The sequence below is a fragment of the Scyliorhinus torazame genome, chromosome 6 (genome assembly GCF_047496885.1).
Source record: "Scyliorhinus torazame isolate Kashiwa2021f chromosome 6, sScyTor2.1, whole genome shotgun sequence".
Lineage (NCBI taxonomy): Eukaryota > Metazoa > Chordata > Chondrichthyes > Carcharhiniformes > Scyliorhinidae > Scyliorhinus > Scyliorhinus torazame.
The window spans coordinates 315,225,746-315,250,134 of record NC_092712.1 but is presented as its reverse complement, the minus strand read 5'-3'; the positions used below and the strand labels follow the sequence as shown (position 1 = coordinate 315,250,134).

Below are 24,389 nucleotides of genomic sequence, written 5' to 3'. Positions count from 1 at the left end.
TACCATGGGTCGAATAGGTGTCACCACCCCCCACCCCCCCCCCCTCCCAGGGCAAACTCCCCTAGGTGCTCTTGGACTCCAGCTGGCCCAGCAGCGGGATGGGCGCGCTCCAGCACAACCAGTGCCACCCTGTTGGCTGGGATGAGTGTGTGTGGGGAGTGTAATGTGTCTGTGCGGCTGGGATGAGTGTGTGTGGGGAGTGTAATGTGTATGTGCGGCTGCAGCTTGTCAGCCTCCCTAGAGTCAATCACGGACCCGGCGAATCCCGCACCGTTTCTCATTGGAATCGATTGTGTTCCAGCCCCTCCGCAGTCGCTGAATCGGTCCACGTTCGGCAGCAGTTTTGCTGTTGCGAAAGTCCACAAATGCTGCCCTGGCGTCAACACTTAATGTCAGGAACGGAGAATCCAGCCCAAGGATTTTTATGTCTTGTATGTACCTACACATCATTTGTGACCAGTTCCTCCTTACCTGTCTCTTCCATGGAATGGACACTGCCTTGCTATTCCCTAATGTGAGAAGCGGTGTTTGCCCGCATGATGAAAATAATGTAATCCAAGCATAAGGAGGGAATTGGGAAGGGGCAGATGGAAAGGGGACCGCGACAGGTACATGAGCGGATGGTTAGCAGGGTCAGTATGATGGGTGCCAAAATGGGGAATTAGAAAAAGGGAAATTAGAAAAGTGGCCATACAGCCAAAGATAGGAAAAATGCAAAATGGCAAAACACTACTATGTCAACATTTTTGTCATATTATTTAATGTTTCCCAATGTTGCAAAATGTCTGTCTGTGACTGCACCATCCAACTGTTACTTGACAGATACTATAATCTTGCAAACCACTACAATCTGCACTCAAATCTAGCATCTGTGATTCGACAGATCTGTGGAAAGAAAAATGCTGTTCGACATTGGATTCAGACTCAGTAAACTAGCAAGAGTCTGATTCATCCAAGCTTAATTCCAGTTTGTGTATGAAAACTAGGCTTTAAGTCAATACCGATTAATGAAAAGGAAGAAAAGTGACACTTGAATTTATTGCTTTTATTTTTAAAATATTTTTGTTCTCCTTTTTCACATTTTCTCCCATATTTGCACCCTCCATCAATAAACAATAATCAGTAACGAATATGATGTCAATCCCCATATCAATAACAACGATCCCATCCTCCCACCAAACCCCAAACATTGGCCCGCATGTTAACATAAACAAATGACAAAAAGGAATCAGGAATCACCCATAGTCACCATTAACACACACAATCCCCCTCCCCCAACCCCCCCAACCCTCCCCCCCCCCCCCCCAATTAATGTTCGATATTATCCAGTTCTTGAAAGTGCATAATGAATAACGCCCATGAATTGTAGAACCCCTCCATCCTTCCCCTCAGTTCAAACTTAACCTTCTCAAGAGTCAAGAATTCCAGCAGGTCCCCCCGCCACGCCAGGGCACAGGGTGGAGAGGTTGCTCTCCAACGTATCAGGATCCGCCTTCGGGCGATCAACGAGGCGAAGGCTACAACATCTGCCTCCGCGCCCGTTTCCAACCCCGGCTGGTCCGACACCCTGAATATGGCCTCCCGAGGGTCCGGGGACACTTGAATATATATTTGGAAAGGTAAAGCATGCATTCGGGTGAAGTAAATATGTTGAGCACTTGTCGGGGATCCCTGTCCAAAATGCTACCATATTAAAGTGATGTGTTGTGGGCATTTCCTGTGATGGTAAAATAGCTCACCATCTGTGTAATGCAGATTTCCTTGGACCCTGACACATTTTTATTTTATTCCAGTCATCTCTTCAGAGACAAGATGCAATGGGGTTTGCTGTTAGGTACTTTTCACCTGTTGATGAGGATGAATGTCTGTTACAGATATCTGGTTAGCTCTCAACAGTGGCTAAGAGAAGACTGGACCAGTACCATAATGTTTTTAAGTTTTAAGGGGGTACGGAAAGATCGATTTGTTGCAGGAGTGATATCATAAGAAATGGGGCTTAGTTTATCATAGAATTTACAGTGCAGAAGGAGGCCATTCGGCCCATCGAGTCTGCACCGGCTCTTGGAAAGAGCACCCTACCCAAGGTCAACACCTCCACCCTATCCCCATAACCCAGTAACCCCAGCCAACACTAAGGGCAATTTTGGACACTTAAGGGCAATTTATCATGGCCAATCCACCTAACCTGCACATCTTTGGACTGTGGGAGGAAACCGGAGCACCCGGAGGAAACCCACGCACACACGGGGAGGATGTGCAGACTCCGCACAGACAGTGACCCAAGCCGGAATCGAACCTGGGACCCTGGAGCTGTGAAGCAATTGTGCTATCCACAATGCTACCGTGCTGCCCTAAAAAGGTTATTTTATAAACAAGCTTTGTTAAAACAAAAGAAAAACAATATTTAAACTTTTAAACTTCAACCCGAACAATAATAGATTTCAGGTAGTTTCTTAACCGTAACACACAAGTTCTCATTAAACAGCACTTCAAATGAACATACCACTCTCATTCTACTTACATAGGCAGGCAAAGATAGCTTGTCAAGTTCCTTTAGAATCCTTTTCGAAAGCCTGTCTCTGGGAGAGTTTTTTTCCTGATCCTCCTCGATGGCTTTTCAAATTCTTCTCCTTAACCTGTTGAAAACATGATTCTCTCTCCTTCTGAGCTCCGCCCTGCCCTTCGAACAAAGATTCTCTCCAGGGGTGCCCAGCCGTGAACCCATCAGCATTATCGTGGCTATTTGATATCCCACTCCTGTTTATACAAAAGAACAGAGCCATGCTATTGATATGCAACCATCCTCCCGTTGACAGACAAAGAGGTCATCAGACTCTGTAGTGGGCTAATGGTTGGTCAATCAAGAGTGTCCTGAAGGACAATGGATCTTGAGTGAATCACCCTGGCTGAACAAGGACATCCTGTGCATTCCCACTAAGGAGTTTTAGTCTGAATGGGACAATGTAACTCAGGTCAGGTGTGGTATATCCCTTTGACTCTGTGCTAGCAACTTTTCCCTCAGTCTTTTTAACCCCGACATTGCCTGCTACATCTTTGATCCCATTTCTGGACCCAATTTCCTGATATCTCCCTCTTGTAACAATGACACCAGTTACAGACTGAAAATCTGGCTGTTGATTCCAATGCTCAATCCCCATTTTGTTGCAAGCAATGAAGTGATGTGCACTGAGTCCCAGAGATTTGACTGAAGGAATATTTGACTGTGTGGCTATTTTGATAATTCTGGTATTTTGAACATGAGATACGATATGCTACAATTATCTCCTCACAATCAGTTTATAACCTAATGAATTGCCAAATTTTTAATTGATTCCTTTGCTACCTAGAGTAGAAATGTTAGAGCGTGTCAAACTGTTGGGAACCCATGGGCGGGATTCTGGTGAGCGAATTAAACATTTACACTAATGTTGCGACCTGTGGAGCAGTGGGGCTAGAGATACTGCCATCCCGGTCAGAACAAAACTTGTGTGTTATTAGTTACCAGGTTGCGACAATGTTTTACCCCTGTTTAACGCTCTGGTTTTATTTTAACAGCCCAAAATGATGAGTTTGCATTTCACCATCAACTCTTGCGTGAGTGATGTTTCAACCAGCCTCTGTTCAGTCCGGACACACCCAAGTTGGTAAGTTACTATCGTTCAAAAATAGCTGCCTTTGTACAAACAAGAGCAACAAATGGCAAATGCAATTCGACACAACAGCGCCGAGAGTTTTACTTTCAGCTCAAAAATGCAGCAACTTCCTGAAATCGATGCTGGTCGTTCGATGAACAAGGTGAACTAAAAGCGCAAATACATTCTGTTCAGCCTTTGTAAACTGAAGGTGGGTTGCCCTGTTAGTGAAGCTGAAAACTCTGGCCTGAAAGAGCCAGAAATTTACGGAAAACCACAATACCAGTTGGATAATTTGTGCAATCGGGTAGACTGTCAGTTTGCCCAGCCAAGCATAACAAGGGCCTGACTAGGCACACTATTGCCCAATGTTTCTGTAACTGCCTCATGCCTTTTGACACTTGTACAAGTATAAAACCTTAAGTCATTGCCAACACGGCCAAAATCATTTTACAGATCCTTGAACTTTGGGCATTTTAAAAACAAGGGGTGGAATTCTCCCCCAAAATGACTATAGCCTGGATTCTTCCATCCCGCCCGCAGCAAGATCACTACGGGCGGGACGCGGACCATGTAAAGGTCCATTGACCTCGGGCGGAATATCCGGTCACCGAGTGGGCACAACCGGAGAATCCCGCCCTAAGTGTAATTTATTTGGGAAAACTGGCGAGAATCCTGCCGCCTGTCCCCTCATGGTTCCCTTCGCAATTCTCCCGTACTTAATTTTTTTGGGGGGAGGGGGTGCTTGGTCACATAAATCAAGGTTGAGACTCCAGTGCAGTACTGAAGGAGTGACGTACTGTTGTAAGTGCGAGCTTTTGGAAGAGATGCTATACCAAGAGGATGTACAATATCTCATGACACTATTTTGAAGAAGGCCAGGGGAGTTATCGCTGGACAATAGTTATTCCTCAATCACAGGACTTCCGGGTGCGGCGATGACCAGCTAAGTCGCACGTTTCGGCAGCTCCCGGTGGAATGGACTTTTGGGCTCTTGGTAGGAGCCCCAACGGCAATTTTAACGGCTAAAAACACTGTGCGGTAAACCAGAAGGGAATTCCCCCTGGACACGGATGGAAAAAGGAGAGGAAAGTGGCCGGATTGCAGCGGATCCTTTGGAACAGCGGCAAGGAAGGCAAGCAAAAACCAAGATGGCGTCGGAAGGTGGCAGTTTAACATGGGGCCCTGAACAACAAGAGTTCTTGAAATGCTGCGTGGAAGAGATAAAAAAGGAAATGAAGAAAGAGCTGTTGGCCCCGATACTACAGGCGATCGAAGGGCTAAAGAAGGAACAAAAGACCCAGGAGCGGGAGCTTCGGGTCGTGAAGGCGAAGGCAGCCGAGAATGAGGACGATATACAGGGCCTGGTGGTGAAGACGGAGATACAGGAGGCACATCAGAAACGATGTGTGGAAAGGTTGGAGGCACTGGAAAACAACGCAAGGAGGAACAACCTGAGGATTCTTGGTCTTCCTGAAGGTGTGGAGGGAGCGGACGTCGGGGCATATGTGAGCACGATGCTGCACTCGTTAATGGGAGCGGAGGCCCCGGCGGGTCCGTTGGAGGTGGAGGGAGCATACCGAGTTATGGCGCGAGGACCGAGAGCAGGAGAAATTCCCAGAGCCATAGTGGTGAGATTCCTCCGTTTTAAGGATAGAGAAATGGTCCTTAGATGGGCGAAGAAAACTCGGAGCAGTAAATGGGAGAACGCGGTGATCCGCGTTTATCAAGACTGGAGTGCGGAGGTGGCGAGAAGGAGGGCGAGCTTTAATCGGGCCAAGGCGGTGCTTCATAAAAAGAAGATAAAATTCGGAATGCTGCAACCGGCAAGACTGTGGGTCACATATCGAGGGAGGCACCACTACTTTGAGACGGCGGATGAAGCGTGGACTTTTATTGTGGAAGAAAAACTGGAATGAGTGGGTTATTAAAAAGAACGTTTGGACAAAGTGGTGGGGCGAATGTGGGGGGCGAAGAGGGGTTTTATGTTCTAATCCTGCGGTGTGGTAACTTTTCTCTCTCCCACAGGTGGTGATGGGGGGAGGTGGGGTGGGAGAGGAGATGGGGCGTTGGCCATGGGGGGCGGGGCCAAGGGAGAAGCGCGGGCTTGGCTCCCGCGCTACGATAATTATGGAGGGAATAGAGAAGCAGGAAGGAGGGGGCGTCGCACGGTGCGAGCCGTGGTCACGGGGGGAAGCCGAGGTCAGCCAGAGTTTGCTGACTTCTGGGAGTAACATGGGGGGAGTAATTACGCTAGCGGGGGGTCTAGCGGGGGGGGTGGGAGGGGGGAATTACTGGGTTGCTGCTGCTGGGGAAAGGGGGGAGCGGGTACGGGAGAGGATGGGCGGGGGGGCACCGCCTGGGGGAGATACAGCTGCGTGGGAACTGGGTGAGAAGCTGGAAAAAGGGGATGGCTAATCGACAAGGGGGGGGGGGTGGGAAGCCCCCCAACTCGGCTGATCACGTGGAACGTGAGAGGGCTGAACGGGCCGATAAAGAGGGCACGGGTACTCGCACACCTTAAGAAACTTAAAGCACATGTGGTTATGTTACAGGAAACGCACCTGAAACTGATAGACCAGGTTAGGCTGCGCAAAGGATGGGTGGGGCAGGTGTTCCATTCGGGGCTAGATGCGAAAAACAGGGGGGTGGCTATATTAGTGGGGAAGCGGGTAATGTTCGAGGCAAAGACTATAGTGGCGGATAACGGGGGCAGATACGTGATGGTGAGTGGCAAACTACAGGGAGAGACGGTGGTTTTGGTAAACGTATATGCTCCGAATTGGGATGATGCCAATTTTATGAGGCGGATGCTAGGACGCATTCCGGACCTAGAGACGGGAAAGCTGATAATGGGGGGAGACTTTAATACGGTGTTGGAACCAGGGCTGGATAGGTCGAAGTCCAGGACTGGAAGGAGGCCGGCAGCAGCCAAGGTGCTTAAAGATTTTATGGAGCAGATGGGAGGTGTAGACCCGTGGAGATTTAGTAGACCTAGGAGTAAGGAGTTCTCGTTTTTCTCCTATGTCCATAAAGTCTACTCGCGCATAGACTTTTTTGTGCTGGGTAGGGCATTGATCCCGAAGGTGAGGGGAACGGAGTATACGGCTATAGCCATTTCGGATCACGCCCCACACTGGGTGGACTTGGAGATAGGGGAGGAAACAGGAGGGCGCCCACCCTGGAGAATGGACATGGGACTAATGGCGGATGAGGGGGTGTGTCTAAGGGTGAGGGGGTGCATTGAAAAGTACTTGGAACTCAATGATAATGGGGAGGTCCAGGTGGGAGTGGTCTGGGAGGCGTTGAAGGCGGTGGTTAGGGGGGAGCTGATATCAATAAGGGCACATAAAGGGAAGCAGGAGAGTAAGGAACGGGAGCGGTTGCTGCAAGAACTTTTGAGGGTGGACAGACAATATGCGGAAGCACCGGAGGAGGGATTGTACAGGGAAAGGCAAAGGCTGCATGTGGAATTTGACTTGCTGACTACAGGCACTGCAGAGGCACAATGGAGGAAGGCACAGGGTGTACAGTACGAATATGGGGAGAAGGCGAGCAGGTTGCTGGCACACCAATTGAGGAAAAGGGGAGCAGCGAGGGAAATAGGGGGAGTGAGGGACGAGGAAGGAGAGATGGAGCGGGGAGCGGAGAGAGTGAATGGAGTGTTCAAGACATTTTATAAAAAATTATATGAAGCTCAACCCCCGGATGGGAGGGAGAGAATGATGGACTTTTTGGATCGGCTGGAAATTCCCAAGGTGAAAGAGCAGGAAAGGGTGGGACTGGGAGCACAGATCGAGGTAGAAGAAGTGGTGAAAGGAATTAGGAGCATGAAGACGGGAAAGGCCCCGGGACCGGATGGATTCCCAGTCGAATTCTCTAGGAAATTTTTGGACTTGCTCGCCCCGGTACTGACGAGGACCTTTAATGAGGCAAAGGAAAGGGGACAACTGTCCCCGACTATGTCTGAAGCAACGATATCGCTTCTCTTAAAGAAGGAAAAGGACCCGCTACAATGCGGGTCCTACAGACCAATTTCCCTCCTAAATGTAGATGCCAAGGTCCTGGCCAAGGTAATGGCAATGAGAATAGAGGAATGTGTCCCGGGGGTGGTCCACGAGGACCAAACTGGGTTTGTGAAGGGGAGACAGCTGAACACGAATATACGGAGGTTGTTAGGGGTAATGATGATGGCCCCACCAGAGGGAGAAACAGTGATAGTAGTGGCGATGGATGCCGAGAAAGCATTTGATAGAGTGGAATGGGATTATTTGTGGGAGGTGTTGAGGAGATTTGGTTTTGGAGAGGGGTATGTTAGATGGGTGCAGCTATTGTATAGGGCCCCAGTGGCGAGCGTGGTCACGAATGGACGGGGATCGGCATATTTTCGGCTCCATAGAGGGACAAGGCAGGGATGCCCTCTGTCCCCATTATTGTTTGCACTGGCGATTGAGCCCCTGGCGATAGCGTTGAGGGGTTCCAAGAAGTGGAGGGGAGTACTTAGGGGAGGAGAAGAACACCGGGTATCTTTGTATGCGGACGATTTGCTACTATATGTGGCGGATCCGGCGGAGGGGATGCCAGAAATAATGCGGATACTTGGGGAGTTTCGGGATTTTTCAGGGTATAAATTGAACATGGGGAAAAGTGAGTTGTTTGTGGTGCATCCAGGGGAGCAGAGTAGAGAAATAGAGGACCTACCGTTGAGGAAGGTAACAAGAGACTTTCGTTACCTGGGGATCCAGATAGCTAAGAATTGGGGCACATTGCACAGGTTAAATTTAACGCGGTTGGTGGAACAGATGGAGGAAGATTTCAAGAGATGGGATATGGTAGCCCTGTCAATGGCAGGGAGGGTGCAGGCGGTTAAGATGGTGGTCCTCCCGAGATTCCTCTTTGTGTTTCAGTGCCTCCCGGTGGTGATCACGAAGGCTTTTTTTAAAAGGATTGAAAAGAGCATCATGGGTTTTGTCTGGGCCGGGAAGACCCCGAGAGTGAGGAAGGGATTCTTACAGCGCAGCAGGGATAGGGGGGGGCTGGCACTACCGAGCCTAAGTGAGTATTATTGGGCCGCTAATATTTCAATGGTGAGTAAGTGGATGGGAGAGGAGGAGGGAGCGGCGTGGAAGAGATTAGAGAGGGCGTCCTGTAGGGGGACTAGCCTACAGGCTATGGTGACAGCACCATTGCCGTTCTCACCGAGGAACTACACCACAAGCCCGGTGGTGGTAGCTACACTGAAGATTTGGGGACAGTGGAGACGGCATAGGGGAAAGACTGGAGCCTTGGGGGGGTTCCCGATAAGAAACAACCAAACCATAGGTTTGCCCCGGGGGGAATGGATGGGGGATATGGAATGTGGCAAAGAGCAGGAATAACGCAACTGAAAGATCTATTTGTGGATGGGTTCACCAGGCGGTGGCAACCGTTCGTCGAATACCTTGCGGATAGATAGATGGAATGGGAAAAAGAAGGCAGCAGCAGCAGCCCAGGATTGGGGGGGGGGGGGGGGGGGGGGGGGGGGGGGGAGGGGGGGGGGGGGGGCGGGGGGGGTGTAACTTGTGACAAGGCAGTTGCCAATTAGGGCTAGTTTTCATTTTTGTTATTTAATATTTATTCATTTTTTTGTTTATATAAAATAGGTCATTGTTATTTGTGCTGTTATAATATTGTGTAAAGGATACACAATGTACTGTGTTGGTTGACCAAAAATTTTCAATAAAATATTTAATTCCTCAATCACAGAATCGCAGAATAAGACAGTGCAGAGGAGGCCCTTCGGTCCATCGAGTCTGCACTGACACATGAAAAACACCTGACCTGACCTACCTAATCCCATTTGCCAGCACTTGGCCCATAGCCTTGAATGTTAAGATGTGCCAAGTGCTCATCCAGGTACTTGCTGAAGGATGTGAGGCAACCCGCCCCTACCACCCTCCCAGGCAGCGTGTTCCAGACCCTCACCACCCTCTGGGTAAAAATGTTTTTCCTCAAATCCCCCCTGAACCTCCCGCCCCGCACCTTGAACTTGTGTCCCCTCATAACTGACCCTTCAACTAAGGGGAGCAGCTGCTCCCTATCCACCCTGTCCATGCTCCTCATAATCTTGTCCACCTCAATCAGGTCGCCCCTCAGTCTACTCTGCTCCAGCGAAAACAACCCAAGCTTATCCAACTCTCTCCATAACTTAAATGTTCCATCTCAGGCAACATCCTGGTGAATCTCCTCTGCACCCCCTCCAGTGCAATCACATCCTTCCTATAATATGGTGACCAGAATTGCGCACAGTACTCCAGCTGTGACCTCACTAATGTTCTACATAACTCCAACATGAATTCCTTGCTTTTGTAATCTATGCCACAATTGATAAAGGCAAGTGTGCCCTATGCCTGTTTCACCCCCATATTAACCTGTCCTTGTGCCCTCAGAGATCTATGGACAAACACGCCAAGGTTCCTTTGTTTGTCAGAATTCCTTGTGTCATGCCGTTTATTGAATGCTTCCTTGTCATTTTACGCCTTCCAAAATATTTCACCTCACACTTTTCAGTGTTAAATTCTTTCTATCTATCACTTATATGCCCATTTGACCATTCTGTAATCCAAGACATGCAACCTTACTGTTAACCACCCAGCCAATCTGTGTGCCATCCGTAAACATACTGTCTTACCCCCCCACATCGGCACCTATGTCATTTGCCAGCACTTGACAAACAATAGGGGACCCAGCATGGATCTCTGTGGTATATCACTGGACACTTCCTTCCAGTCACTAAAGCAGCTGTCTGTCATCACCCTCTGTCTGCTAAAACTAAGCCAATTTTGAATCCACCTTATCAAATTACCTAATATTCCGTGTGCATTTGCTGCCTTTATAATAATAATAATCTTTAATAATAATTTTTATTAGTGCCACAAGTAGGCTTACATTAACACTGCAATGAAGTTACTGTGAAAAGCCCCTAGTCACCACATTCCAGCGCCTGTTCGGGTACACTTCCTCAAATAATTCAATCAAATTTGTTAGGCATGACCTCCCTCTGACAAAGCCATGCTGACTCTCCCTGATCAAACCTTGCCTCTCAAAGTGGAGATAGATTCCCTCCTTCAGAATCTTCTCCAGTTGTTTCCCAACCACTGACCTGAGACTCACTGGTCTGTAGATCCCTGGCTTACCTCTGCAACCTTTCTTTAAAATCGCATCACTTAAACAAAAAGGATTGTTGATTACTATCACATTGCTGTTGTTATGCACAAATTAGCTGCTGTATTTTATGAACATATGAATTAGGAGTAGTCCATTTGACCCCTTGAGGCTACTCCGCCATTCGATAAGATCATGGCTGATTGGATTGTAGCCTCAACTCTACTTCCTTCTCTACCCCCTTTAACATTTTGACTCCCTTGTCAATTAAGTGTCAATCTAACTCATTCTTAAAAATATTCAATGACCCTGCCTCTACTGCTCTCTGGGTAAGTGAATTCCACAGACTATATTACAACAGTGGGGTGGCACGGTGGCGCAGTGGTTAGCACTGCTGCCCCACGGCGCAAAGGACCCGGGTTCGATCCCAGCTCCGGGTCACTGTCCATGCGGAGTTTGCACATTCTCCAGTGTCTGCATGGGTTTCACCCCCACAACCCAAAGATGTGCAGGACAGGTGAGTTGGCCGCGCTAAATTGTCCTTTAATTGGAAAAAATACTCTGAATTTAGTTTCAAAAAATAAAAACACAACAGTAACTACATTTCAAAAGAAATTGATTGGCTGTTTTTTTGTGGAGGTAGCAGAATGCCAGGATAATACCGGGAATGGGGGGTGGGGACGTTTCACTGCATTAATGTAGTTGTGTCTTCAGTAATCTTCTGCAACAATTTGTGAGATATTTATATTATGTATATTATCGGGCAGCACGGTAGCCTTGTGGATAGCACAATTGCTTCACAGCTCCAGGGTCCCAGGTTCGATTCCGGCTTGGGTCACTGTCTGTGCGGAGTCTGCACGTCCTCCCTGTGTGTGCGTGGGTTTCCTCCGGGTGCTCCGGTTTCCTCCCACAGTCCAAAGATGTGCAGGTTAGGTGGATTGGCCATGATAAATTGCCCTTCGTGTCCAAAATTGCCCTTAGTGTTGGGTGGGGTTACTGGGTTATGGGGATAGGGTGGCGGTGTTGACCTTGGGTAGGGTGCTCTTTCCAAGAGCCGGTGCAGACTCGATGGGCCGAATGGCCTCCTTCTGCACTGTAAATTCTATGTAATTGTCATTATTACTTTGGATAGGCGGGATATAGCTAGAATTCAAAAAGGACTCACTTTGGAGATTAAATTTAACTTCAGTGGGGACACAAGATGGTGTACAGTGGCTGCAGTGTGTGTACCGTCTACAATATGCACGGCAGAAACTTGCCAAGACCCCTTCGACAACACCTTCCAGGTCCGTGACCTCTACCACTTAGAAGGGCAAGGGAAGCAGACACATGGGAACGCCATCAGCTGCTGGTTCTCCACCGAGTCGCACACCAGCTTGACCAATACGTATCCTGACTTGGAACCATATCACCACACCTTCACTGTAATTGTGGCAAAATTCTGGAACACCGTCCTTAACGGCGTAGTGGGTGTTACCCCACGCCACAAGGCCTGAAGCAGTCCAAGATAGTGACTCAGCAGCACCTTCTCAAGGGCAATTAGGAATTGGCAATAAATACTGACTTGCCAGCAACGCTCATATCGCATGAATGATTTTTTAAGAAGTTACCATTAGTCGGACATTCACCCTATCCGAGTAGGGTTGTCAAGAGAAGTTGTTCCAGCTTTCTTGGGAAAAGGTACCTCCATTTGCACAAAGCAAGCTCTGACCACACCTCTGTGCAGATGTGGGTAGCGACAAATGGCACCAAGTATCTCTTCTGCAGCCTATCTTGACGGATCATATGCCATAGGTCCTCTTCTGTTCCCAAACACATCGGATAGTTGCTATTCCCACGATGTGTCAATCATTGCAGAGGGCGCAAACACGGGAAATGAAGTGCCAAAATATAAAGAGAAGAGAAAGTAAAGCAGTTATTGAAAGCATCTTAATATTTTCTGCCTTTTTCACAACTTCTCTTAATCCCACCATGGTTGCCCATTTCATACTGACATCATTTACTTTCAATGCCCCGTACATCAGAACGGTCGGAGGTACTGTAGAGGGTGGCGGTGTGCTTCTAAATTAACATTAAAATTCCACTGTTGCTGTCCTGCCTACTCAAAAATGTATCAGAACACAAAGTGGATTGAGTTCTGGCCAGGCAGAATTTCACCCAATCTTTCCTCCTGGCTCTCATTTCACACCGCACCCGCCATGGTAAATTGTGGCTGCTGTATCTGAGTACTAGCTCACTTGTCAGTAACACTAGTCCTTAGTTTTATCCTGACTATAATGTTGTTTTAGCTTTCTCCTGGATACTATGGTTAAGTGTTGGATCAACCATATTTCAGTGTGCAAGGGAATTTGATGGATATTCTACAATATCTCCCCTGCAACAGACCACAGTGAAGGGGAGGCTGGTTGTCCCGTGTCAGCTTAGCTCATTCACAGCACATAGAAATATGCAGCTTGCAGTTAACAGACTTTGTCTACCTGTGGAAACTGTCTCATGAGGTGAGCGCATAATGAAGGATTACAATGGGCCGAATTATGCGGTCTGTGCACAGAGTGCTGGCTGGGGCAAGAAGACTGACCTGTAGCTCTCCAGCTGTACAGCCGAGTTTTCTCTCCAGATTCTGTGGCGTGGTGTGCACAGAAAATCCAGGCCTGTTATTTTCACCGGCATGCTGGAAGGGCGGAGCCTGATAGAGCCAGCAACACCGGCTCCACAAAGGTTGGGACACCCCAACCCACCACCACCACAACTACTGGGGCAACCCCCCCCCCCCAATGGAGCTCCCCAGCGGGCCCGCCCCAGCACTGCCCCTGGAGGTGACACACTGGCAGGGCGAGGTTATACTTATACTTACCGTTGTACCCCGGGCGGGTTCCCCACGACTGCTTTGCATTTTACAGAAGCTGTTGTAAATTATTTGCGGGGGGGGGGGGGGGGGGGGGGGGGGGCCACAATAATTATATTAAAATGCATTAAAGAAAGGGCGGGATCCTCGTTACATCACCGGCCAGGGGTAGGGAAAAATCGGAAAACGAGATCCCATCGGCAACAATCCCGTTTTCCAATTCTGGGGATATTTTGGGCCCACATTGCCAATTATGCTCACGGTGAACGCAGGCCCAAAACCGCCCCCATATCTTTGATCCGAGGTGGAGAACAGGTGCGATGAGAACATCAGAGTGAGCTGCCAATGGGGTCAATTCCACAATTGGTCAGAGGATACTTTACGAACATGCTTCTGAATTATAAAAATCGCGACAGCTTTTTGCAGGCTATAATATTGTGCAGGAAAACAGCAGTCTCCTTAATGAGGTACGACACATGAAGCTTGACATAAAAGAGAGACTGGTGAAGAGCAAACAGCTGCAGAAAATGATTTGGCATCAAGAAGGAAGCCACGTTTGTTGATTTAGTTGCGCATTGAATCATATGTTTTGTATAATGGGACATGTTTGAGAAGCAGCACGCCATGCTATTTATTTCTAATAACATGCGAGTGGGCTGATAGTGCCGTCCCTGCACACAGGCAACAGGGAAAAGGCACTTGCTTTGCATGCCACCTGCACAACCTGGAAAACTGGCAGGATGTTCATCCAGGCTCAAGGCACGAAAGGATTCTGAAAAATATGCGGAGCAGCAGATGGGAGTGCATCTTTATTTTTTGCAAGAAAGCTGGCAGCTTGTTTTTATCAAAGCCGTTGAACAGCAAAAGTGTCAAAAAGGCAAACAGCAAAGATGTCCTGAAATGACTGGAAACGAATATAGCAGCACCTTGTGAGAAAAATCCCCATGTAAGACTAATGAGCGAACATAAGCTTCTCGAGCACAGCCTGTTTCGTGTAGACATTGAGCATCTGGAACATTGTTCCAAATACATTATGGAACTTTTCCTGAGGCAGCCGACTTCAGAACCTACATAAAAGAGAAGCACTTTGAGCTTTTGTACTCTTTCCTGTTAGACTTGTACTTTCTACAGTTGTCAAACATTCCTAAAAATAATTGGCTGGGGTTACATTCTGCCTAATATGCTTGCAAATATAACTTTCCCACAAAAGAAACACATTCATTGAGGCTAAAATAAAATAAAAGTACTGGGGGTGCTGGAGATCGGAAATAAAAACAGGAAGTGATGAGAAAGAAACAGCAGGTCTGGCAGCATCTGTGGAGAGAGAAAGAAAGTTGTACTCCTATCTTCAGGAGGCACGATCGGCAGGGCGGGGGGGGGGGGGGGAATGCCATGCGTCATGGCGCCCTGGGCTGAGCGCGGTTAATTCCAATCCAACTTGACCCAGAGTCTCGCAACACGATTGAAATTGACTCTTAATTTTAAAAGTACCCGAAGTCTTTGGTCTTTAGTTGCCCAACAACTATAGTCACCAGATTTGTAATTTAAACACAGCTGACTTTTATTAATAACAATAACTATAATTAAATAGGCAGAAAATATAACTGGTTAGCTATTATCTAATTTCTAAACCCCCCCTCTAACTCGCCATCCTCTACAGACACACAAGACAGACAAACACAGAGGGGAAAGATGGGTGTAAAAAATACTAAAAGTAAAAGGATAAAGTTTCTGTTTCAGATGGGTGTCTTCCAGTTAGATTTTTCTCCAGTCTCAGCCTCCAGTTGGATGATATCTTTGTTTTCAGTTTGCAATGGTTTTCACTGTAGATTCATAAGCATCTCGAGACTTCTCTGCAGACTCAGAAACAGCAGGCAGGAAATAGTCGGGATAGAGAAGCACACAGCCTCTCCTGAAAGCTCCTCCAGGAGCTTTTTCTGCTGGGTCCTCTGAAAACCACCACCTGGCAGAATCCAATCGCTGTTTGTGCCAGGCAGAATATTGTCCCTGGCCAATCCAGCCATCTGCCAACCAGTCGAACTAAATCCCTCCGATCTCACGGGTGTCAGAAAGTCTGAGTTCTTCTGTTCAAATAGCACACTGTATTTGAAACTGTTGAGTTCCTCACTTCCTCTGCTCGACTACAAGAAATATGTCCATTAAGGATCCATGGACCAAAGACGATAACGACAAAATAAAAGAAATAGGAAATAAGGGAACCAAATGGAAGGGCCCGTCCCCACGAGAGTCTCAAAACATGTTTTACTCCAACGGAATTTCCAATTGCAGTTGTCTCCGCTCCCTGGCAATGCTGGAATGGATATCCCAACGTTGAATACACTTAAATATCATTATCAGGCCTTTGTGCCTGATAGATCTCCCCTCCCTCCCCCACCCCCCGCCCCACCACCACTGTCCATTCGGGTTGCAAAACAGGACAGGTCCCCCATGATGTGCAACTGGTGAGCAGAACCCACCGCAGGTGCACATCTGAGTAGAACCCTCTGCGGGGAGATGGTCTTGCCTGGGAGTCACCTGGCACTGCCTGATGGCATTGCCCAGTACCAGGTGGCAGTGCTGGGATAGTGCCAGGGGTATTTTCAGTGGTTATTTATGGTTATTCATGAAGGCCCCACCTTCTCAACTGTGCTCCTTGCCTTAGGTGTAGTGAACCTCAGGTTAAATCACACACCACCCAGCTCTCCCCTTCAAAGGGGCAAACAGCCTATGGCCATTTGGGACCATGGTGATTTTACCTTACCCGAGTTGACTACATAATGTTTTGGTTGGGGGACAAAGCTGTGGACCACTGCCAGTTTTTCATAGCTTTTAAAAAAAATTTAGAGTACTCAATTATTTTGTCCCAATTAGGGGGCAATTTAGCGTGGTCAATCCACCTACTCTGCACATCTTTGGGTCGTGGGGGCGAGACCCACGCAGACATGGGGAGCATGTGCAAACTTCACACAGACAGTGGCCCGGGGCCGGGATTGAACCCAGGTCCTCAGCGCCGTGAGGAAGCAGTGCTAACCACTGCGCCACCATGCCGCTGATCAGTTTGTCATAGCCGCGTGTGTTTTGCATTCTGGCTGTCTGGCCCGGCTCCTGAGGGCAGAACCTGCCGGTGTTACGGTGATAGTATCTTTTCCTCTTTGTCGGCGTTTCATGAGGGCTTCCCTCGCCTTCGCTTCCACCTTGGGTTGCAACAGGGCCTTGGCGACACGGATCATGGTTTGTGTGTGGCTGGAGAACATTCTCTGTGCTGCTGAGGGCAGGCCCTCTCTTGGTAGAGAACGCAGACTGAGTATTGCGGCGTAGAAGTCTGTGTTGTCAGTGAGGCATTTTTCTGAGGATGTGCTTTCCTGAACGTACTGTACGTTACGCCAAACCATTCGATTGTGGGTATATGAAACTGCTTTTAATGTGTTCGCAGTCCCATGTGTGTCCAAAGTCCTTTAACTCCCCGGAGACAAACTGCCGGGCGTTATTAGCCCTTATGGAATGCCTGTGCAGCAAAGTGTCTCTCCAGTTTTCCAAAGACTGTGGTGCTCTTCATGTCGAGCAAGTCATCAACTTCATGTTGAATGAATCAACAAGGACCAGATATTGTCTCCCATTTTAATCAGATATATCTGCTGTGGTGAGTGGTCATGAAAGTTCTGGAACCTGCTGGAGGTACCACGTTCTCTGATGTGATGAGACTTGTGCCTATTGCCTGGTGCATATCTGGACACTGCCCTCTCTCTGTCACTGTACATTAAGGGCCAATACATGGTTTCCTTTGCCCTATACTTGCTTCCACCCCCGGGTGTCCTTGGTGGAGTTGCTGGGTGTTGTACTTTTGCAGAGAGCTGGGATTGATGAACCGTTGGCCCCGTAGTATCAGTCCATCTCGTACGATTAATTCCTCTTTCATGATGTAAAAATTGCAGAGCTCGTGGGGAAGCTCTTTTGACGTTACGGGTCACCCTTTCATGATGCCTGTGTGACCCGCCTGTAGGGCAGCTTTGAGGTCCTCAATTCTGCTGGACATCAGCACGTGAATTGTCACAATGTCTATGTCTTCCCCAAGAACTGCATGCGGGGCAGCAGGGTGGCGCGGTGGGTTAGCCCTGCAACCTCACGGCACCGAGGTCCCAGGTTCGATCCCGGCTCTGGGTCACTGTCAGTGTGGAGTTTGCACATTCTCCCCGTGTCTGCGTGGGCCTCACCCCCACAACCCAAAGATGCGCAGTGCAGGTGGATTGGCCAGGCTAAACTGCCCCTTAATTGGAAAAAATTAATTGGGTACTCTAAATTTATTTAAAAAAAGAACTGCATGCTCAGTGGTGGGTAAGGAAACTCTGCAGAGGGCATAGGTGAGTTGCAGCTCCTTACCGCGCTTGTCGGTCATTCTGAGGTTGTAACGTTGGAGATTGAGCATCATCCGCTGCAGGCGTGGTTACGCAGCATGGAGGGGCATTCTAAAGATGCTGATGCTCAGTTTCAACATTGGCAGGGGGGCCGTAGAGGAAATCATGGAATTTCTGTCATGCAAAAGCTAGGGCAAGGAGTACCTTCTAGATCTGGGCATAGCAGGTTTCAATGTCAGGGAGAGCCCTTGGTGCAAAAGCCACTGGTCTGCCATTCTTTTTTTTTTTAATTTAGAGTACCCAATTATTTTTCCCAATTAAGGGAGGAACCTGTATCTGTCCATGAATGTAGTGAACTTCGAAGATTCTTCATCCAGCGCGATTTGCCAAAACCCGCACTTTGTATCCAGGATGCTGAAAGCCTTAGTGTTGGCCACATTGGCGATGAGCTGTTCAACCGTCTTTACAGGAAGGTGGGGTGTCAGAAGTGCTTCATTTAGGTGAACCTGGTCGATGCAGATCCTGAATGCACCGTCTTTCTTTCTGCAGCTACCATCGCAGGAGGGGCGGCCTGGTGGCACAGTGGCTAGCACTGTGGCCTCCCAGTGCCAGGTACCCGGGTTCAATTCCAGCCTCGGGTGACTGTCTGTGTGGCGTTTGCACTATCTCCCCGTGTCTGCGTGGGTTTTCTCCGGGTGCCCCAGTTTCCTCCCACAGTCCAAAGATGTGCAGGCTAGATGGATTGCCCATGCTAAATTGTCTTGAGTGTCCAAAGGTTAGGTTATGGGGCTATAGGATGGGGCAGGGGAGTGGGCCTATGGAGGATACTCTTTCAGAGGGTCGGTACAGAATTGAAGGGCTGAATGGCCTCCTTCTGCACTGTAGGGATTCCATGAGAAACCCATGGTTTGTCTGCCACATGCAACAAGATATACTTGGTTGGTGGAATCTAGGGCAAAACACTTGCCGCAGAAGTGGCTTCAACATTACATTGCATTTTGCCCCCGTGTCAATTTTGACTTTAAATTTGCATTGCTGTGAGCAATGTTTAACATTTTGAATGTTTCACCTTTTCCTGTAATAAAGGCGACACTTTTGCAGTCGGATGTTTTAAGGGTTCGGGTTGGGGTTAGGAGGGTTAAGGTTCGGGTTAGGAGGGTTAAGGTTCGGGTTAGGTGATGCTCTGGTTAGTTTGATTTATCTCCAGCTCATTGACTTTGTTTATGTTCCGAACCTTTGGAGGAGTAGCTCGCTGCACCATGACTTTTGGTCGTGGCAGATTGCTGTGGCTTTCATCTGCAACACTCGGCAAAGTGATTCCGTTTGCCACAGTTATTTCAATGCTTATTAAATACAAGGTACTCACTTTTTTTTGTGGGTGCTAGCAGCTGGAGTTTGAGCAGGCTGTGTTCTGTAACGAGAAATCTCCAGTTTCTCTCCTTCATTCCTTAATGTTCCTTGTGGACAGCTCATTTAGCATGCAGAAGTTAATGGCGGATTTTAACTTGAAGTTTTTTTCATGGAGCACCTGCTTGTGCACGGCATTGTTGTGTGTATTTCACACACTATACAGTCTCTTAACAAGTTCATTGGTGAGAGTACCAAAAAAGCATTTTATTGCCAAAGTTTTCAATGTTGAGGTATATGATTGTACCAATTCATCCAGTTTTTGGTTAGTGATACAGGGCGCATATCTGTTCAAAATTTTTTAGTAGTATCTCAGGTCCTCTTGGTCTTCCTCCCCTCGGAAGATGAAGGATTTGGATTGTTTGACCGCCTCTGGGCCCACCAGGTTCAACAGCGTGAACGCTTGTACTTTCTTTGATGTACCAGAGGAACCGGCATGGTAATGAACGCGCCATTCCTTTTTGAACTTTTTCCAATTGTTGGCGATGTTCCCATCGAAGATGAGCGGTTTGATGCACTGAAGTCCTTGTGCCATCCCGGCCAGCTCTTGACATCATGTAAAGTTGCTGGGTTGTGTCGGAATGGTGAGAAAGGATTACAACTTAAACGGTTTTACTGGAAGATCTTCTTACACGCCTTGGGTGTAACCAAACTGGTGAGGACTCTCACACCACCAACTTCCTGTATACAGGTCATGCAATATACTCACTCTACAACAGCCATGTGTAACATAGGAGTCCTAATGGAATTTCAATGATTTACTTTATCTTTATTTGTGTAAGCATTGTCTTTTCCTATGTGCGTCATAATGCAGAGGACTGTAACATTGTTGATCTGCTGCAACTAAAGTAGTTTTAATTCTTACACTAACCGCAATAGTTCTTCTACTGCCAGTAACTAAAAAGCTAATTAAGCTAATATACCTGTATAACCATCATTGATCTACCGTAGAATGTGCGTGCGGTGGTAGATTTTATGAGGTCAAACGTTCTTCCTTGCTTTATCTTGGATGCATAATTCTGAACACATTATTTACTTTGTTTAGGATTTTCAGCCAAGCTTGGCAAATTAAGTTCGTCCCTTGGCGCTATCCCCATGAGCCAACAATCACACCTTTGTTGCATCCCATGAATAACTGCCTGCTGGGAGTCAGCCTCTGTCTTGTTTTAGATCTTTTCCTTACCTATATTATTATCAATGCGATACAGCCTTCTCTGCAAACTAACTTATATTTATATTGCTTAACAAGCAATTAATCAATATTCTAACAGCAGCTGTTTGCAGTTGCTTCTTAGGTTCGCATTACTGCACGTGATCAAAGCTAGGCTGGTTTAACGCAGTGGGCTAAATAGCTGGCTTGTAATACAGAACAAGGCCAGCAGCGCGGGTTCAATTCCCGTTCCGGCCTCCCCGAACAGGCGCCGGAATGTGGCGACTAGGGGCTTTTCACAGTAACTTCATTGAAGCCTACTCATGACAATAAGTGATTATTATTATTAATCTCCTAGTGCATTACTAAGAAAACTATTTTATGAAGATATATGCATTAAGTATGATTTGGGGGCCATACTATTTTTGTCCATTTAATGGAATATCAAATGCTTCACAACAGAGAACTGGAGATTGTGAAGGCTGAATCACTCTATGGTGTTTAGCAGTTGGGTCTTGTCCAGTCTTCGCTTTGCCAAACTCAGGCACTAGCCCTGATATAAACATTGGGTTTTGTTTGGCAATTAAATGAATACCGTTTACAGTTCTTGTCATAATTCTTCTGAAAGTTGCTTCAAATATCACGTTCACTTTATTAGCAATTATTATGCTTGTCATTAATTTTATTTGACCGTGAAGTGAGCTCTCTTTAGAGCCAAATATGACTTCTTATTTTTAAGTCCCTTTCTCCAGCAGGAGGTTCATGTACCTCTTCAGGAAATGTTCACAGTCTGTCATTTTCTTTCCCAATTTATGCTCCATTTAAACTTTACATACTTGAACAGATTAGTCAAGATTGTGTTTATAATCTAAATATACACATATCATAAAAACCTCCAGCAGGATGTTAAGGCATCAGGATGTTTAATCATTGCCATCAATAAAACAACAACTTGCACTTTAATAACCTTTTTTAAGATGGGGAAAGTCTGCAAAGGTACATTAACTTTCTGACTTTCTGTTGTCAAATCCTTCATTATCAACAAGGTCACCAATAACCAAAAACCGAACTAAAACCTAGTGTCAGTACCATGACTACAAGAGAAGAACAGATAGGGAGAGGGGGGACTCACCTCCAAAGCGTTCATAGCCCCACATCATCACCGGGGTTTGTCAGAAATGGGATGTAATACACATCAGTTGCTGAGGGAAGTACAGCTGAATCAATGCTCAAGGTTGGACACTATTTTGAGAGAGCCGTTTTCTTGATCAGCTCCCCTGCTACTAGACTCAATAACCTCCCCATCCACCACGAGCAAATTGTGGTGGCTGTACGTACGATTTACAGGATACATTTCAGCAAGTCAATGAGGTACTTTGGTTTCAGTATGATGAATGTAGGATGTGTGTATCTGGTGCAGTAATGGTTAAAAGGCTGATTCAGTATGTATATATATCTGCTGCAGTAATGTTTTTAAAAATCCTGGTTCAAAAGGCAGGCAGCCACTGTGGTTACAGGTGGGGTAATTAAGGCACCGTAAAAATGAGATCATCATTATTTCAAAATCATGCTTTTGTGTGAAAGAACAAGTCTAATGGAATTTTGTTATGATTTCTGGGAGTAGATAATTAAAGATATGTGTTTAAACTTAAGTAATCAGGCCACATGATTTGAGTAGGATATGGATGATGCAATTAATGGGAAGAGCTGGGACTGAAGCAGTCAGGTTTGGAGTCAGTCAGTTTAGATTTGGCTGCGAACAGAACATCAGCTTTTGAAAAGATGTGAAGTTAAACAGTGGTTTGACACAGACAAGAATATACAGGTTGTTTCCTGAAGGATCTCTCTCTCCAAGACATTTCTATACAGTAAGTATTCCTGTGTTTTCCCAAATGTTTTAAAAAGTGGATTTTTACCTGAGGTGGGTTTTGCTTGATTGGCGATAAGGAAGGTAGCAGTTAGGAGTTAAGTGTTTCATTTTATTGTTAAGCATTGTTTAACTGGTAATTGTAAGCTGTTTCTTGTATGATGTTAAAGTCAGTTTCATACTGTGTCAATAATAAAATTTGTTTAATATACTATATCCCTATTTGTGCATAGAGTCACTCCTGGAACGAAGTATCCTTACCTCACAGCTTTGCAAATTAAATCAAATATTGGGGTTTCTGTCCAGGTTCCGAGCAAATGTTGCAGTCTGGTCCGGGATGGTAATATCAGTAACAATCTTATGAAATGATTAAATTTCATATTCATCATTCTTAGCGATAATGCAGTTGAACTAAATGAATTCAAAGTTTGGCAATCCAGATTATAGGTACGGGATGCATGTAATTCTTTGTGGCTTTCTCCTATATAATACAACATACATGCCTCTCTCTTCTTCTGCCTCCATTACATTTTAGAGAAGTCTGTTCTGCAACATTATTGGGGAAAGGTGCTTTGACTTCTTTTTGTTCTCTCTCAACACACTCTAGGTGCCTTTGTATTATATGGGAGGGGAGGTTTCAGCTGCAAGTTTCTCGACGGCGTCAACACAGCCTCAGGATCAGCAATTCTGGCCCCTACAGGGGCCAGCACAGCACTGGAGCGGTTCACGCCGCTCCAGCTGCTGATCCTATTGTGAACTGGGATCAGCGCATGCCACAGTGGCATCGGCGCCAATGCACACATGCACAGTGGCTCCCTTCAACGCGCCAGCCCCGACGCAGCGTGGTGCAGGGCTACAGGGTCCGGTGCGGAAGAAAGGAGGCCCCCAGCCAGAGAGGCCGGCCCGCCAATCAGTGGGCCCCGATCGCGGGCCAGGCCATATCGGAGACCCCCCCCCGGCGTCGGACCCCCCCTCCCCCCCCACAGACTGCCCCCGGACCCTTCAACGCCGAGGTCCTGCCGACTGAGAGCAGGTGTGAAAGGTGCCAGTGGGACTCGGGTTTTTTACGACGGCCGCTTGGCCCATCCTGGGCCGAGAATCGGTTGGGGGGGGGGGCCGTAGAGTGGCCCCCGACTGGCGCCGCGCCAACCATGCCGGCGCCAATTCTCCGCTCTGTGCGTCCCGGCGGCGTGTCGCGATTCGCGCCGGTCGCGGGGATTCTCCGGCCCTGTCCCGGGCTGAGAGAATCCCGCCCCTGTCTCAGTAATACCGCAGATCTACAGAAATGTGAGCTTTCAGCTGCTATTAGGGTAGAAGTTCTGGTTTGTCTAAGTGAAATATGGAGAATCAACCCTGAACTTTTAGCACTTGTGTTTCTCCAGATAAAAATGGAGCCAACTTTGGTTATGTCTACTGGCGACCCACTCCCAAGAATTGCAAGCACAGCCTGATGACCTCTCTTCCCTGATACCAAATAAAGTTGCATGCAAACAGTAAAAAAAAACCTCCTAAATCAGAGTGTACCGCATGTCGATCTGGTTCACAGGCTTTTGAGAGAAAGTGCATTTCGCCAATTCTGCATATGGGTCCATCTATTGTTTCATTACTTGGCACCTGATTACAAATGCCCTCTTATTATACGACAACCAAGCCTTTGGAGGTGACTTTTACACAACTGCCCTAGTCCAGACGTTGCTGCTGATTTCTGAATCGGGGCTATGATCTAAATGAGGTAAACTCAGAAAACAGGCCAACGTAGCATATAGCAGAATTCGATTGGATTATATCAACTCAAGTTCCTCAAAGAGGCTGGAAGGTTCACCCAGCCCGGGCTCCCAACATTGAGCTGGACTCATTGGAAGCACTGGGTCAGCGATCTGCCTGCAGCTCCCTCTCTCCAACCCGCACTCCTTTCTAGCACAACGCAATACTGGGAATACAGAATTTACCCTATAGCTTCTAAAGAATGCTTTCAAGTCATAGAGTTTCCAGG

At 47.3% G+C, this 24,389-nt stretch overlaps 2 long non-coding RNA genes across 2 annotated transcripts in view; one reads left to right on the top strand and one right to left on the bottom strand.

Moving 5' to 3' along the window:
• Positions 1-2,305: 2,305 nt before the first annotated feature.
• Positions 2,306-24,389, bottom strand: part of LOC140425615 (uncharacterized) — a 42,296-nt gene continuing 20,212 nt past the window's right edge. Inside the window, exons 2-3 of the long non-coding RNA XR_011947907.1 lie at positions 12,386-12,603; positions 2,306-2,757 (exon numbers count right to left, since the gene is read on the bottom strand). This is a non-coding gene — a long non-coding RNA (uncharacterized lncRNA). The remainder of the gene's footprint in view (positions 2,758-12,385; positions 12,604-24,389) is intronic.
• The window catches only part of LOC140425616 (uncharacterized), a 33,852-nt gene continuing 13,022 nt past the window's right edge, over positions 3,560-24,389 (top strand). Inside the window, exon 1 of the long non-coding RNA XR_011947908.1 lies at positions 3,560-3,644. This is a non-coding gene — a long non-coding RNA (uncharacterized lncRNA). The remainder of the gene's footprint in view (positions 3,645-24,389) is intronic.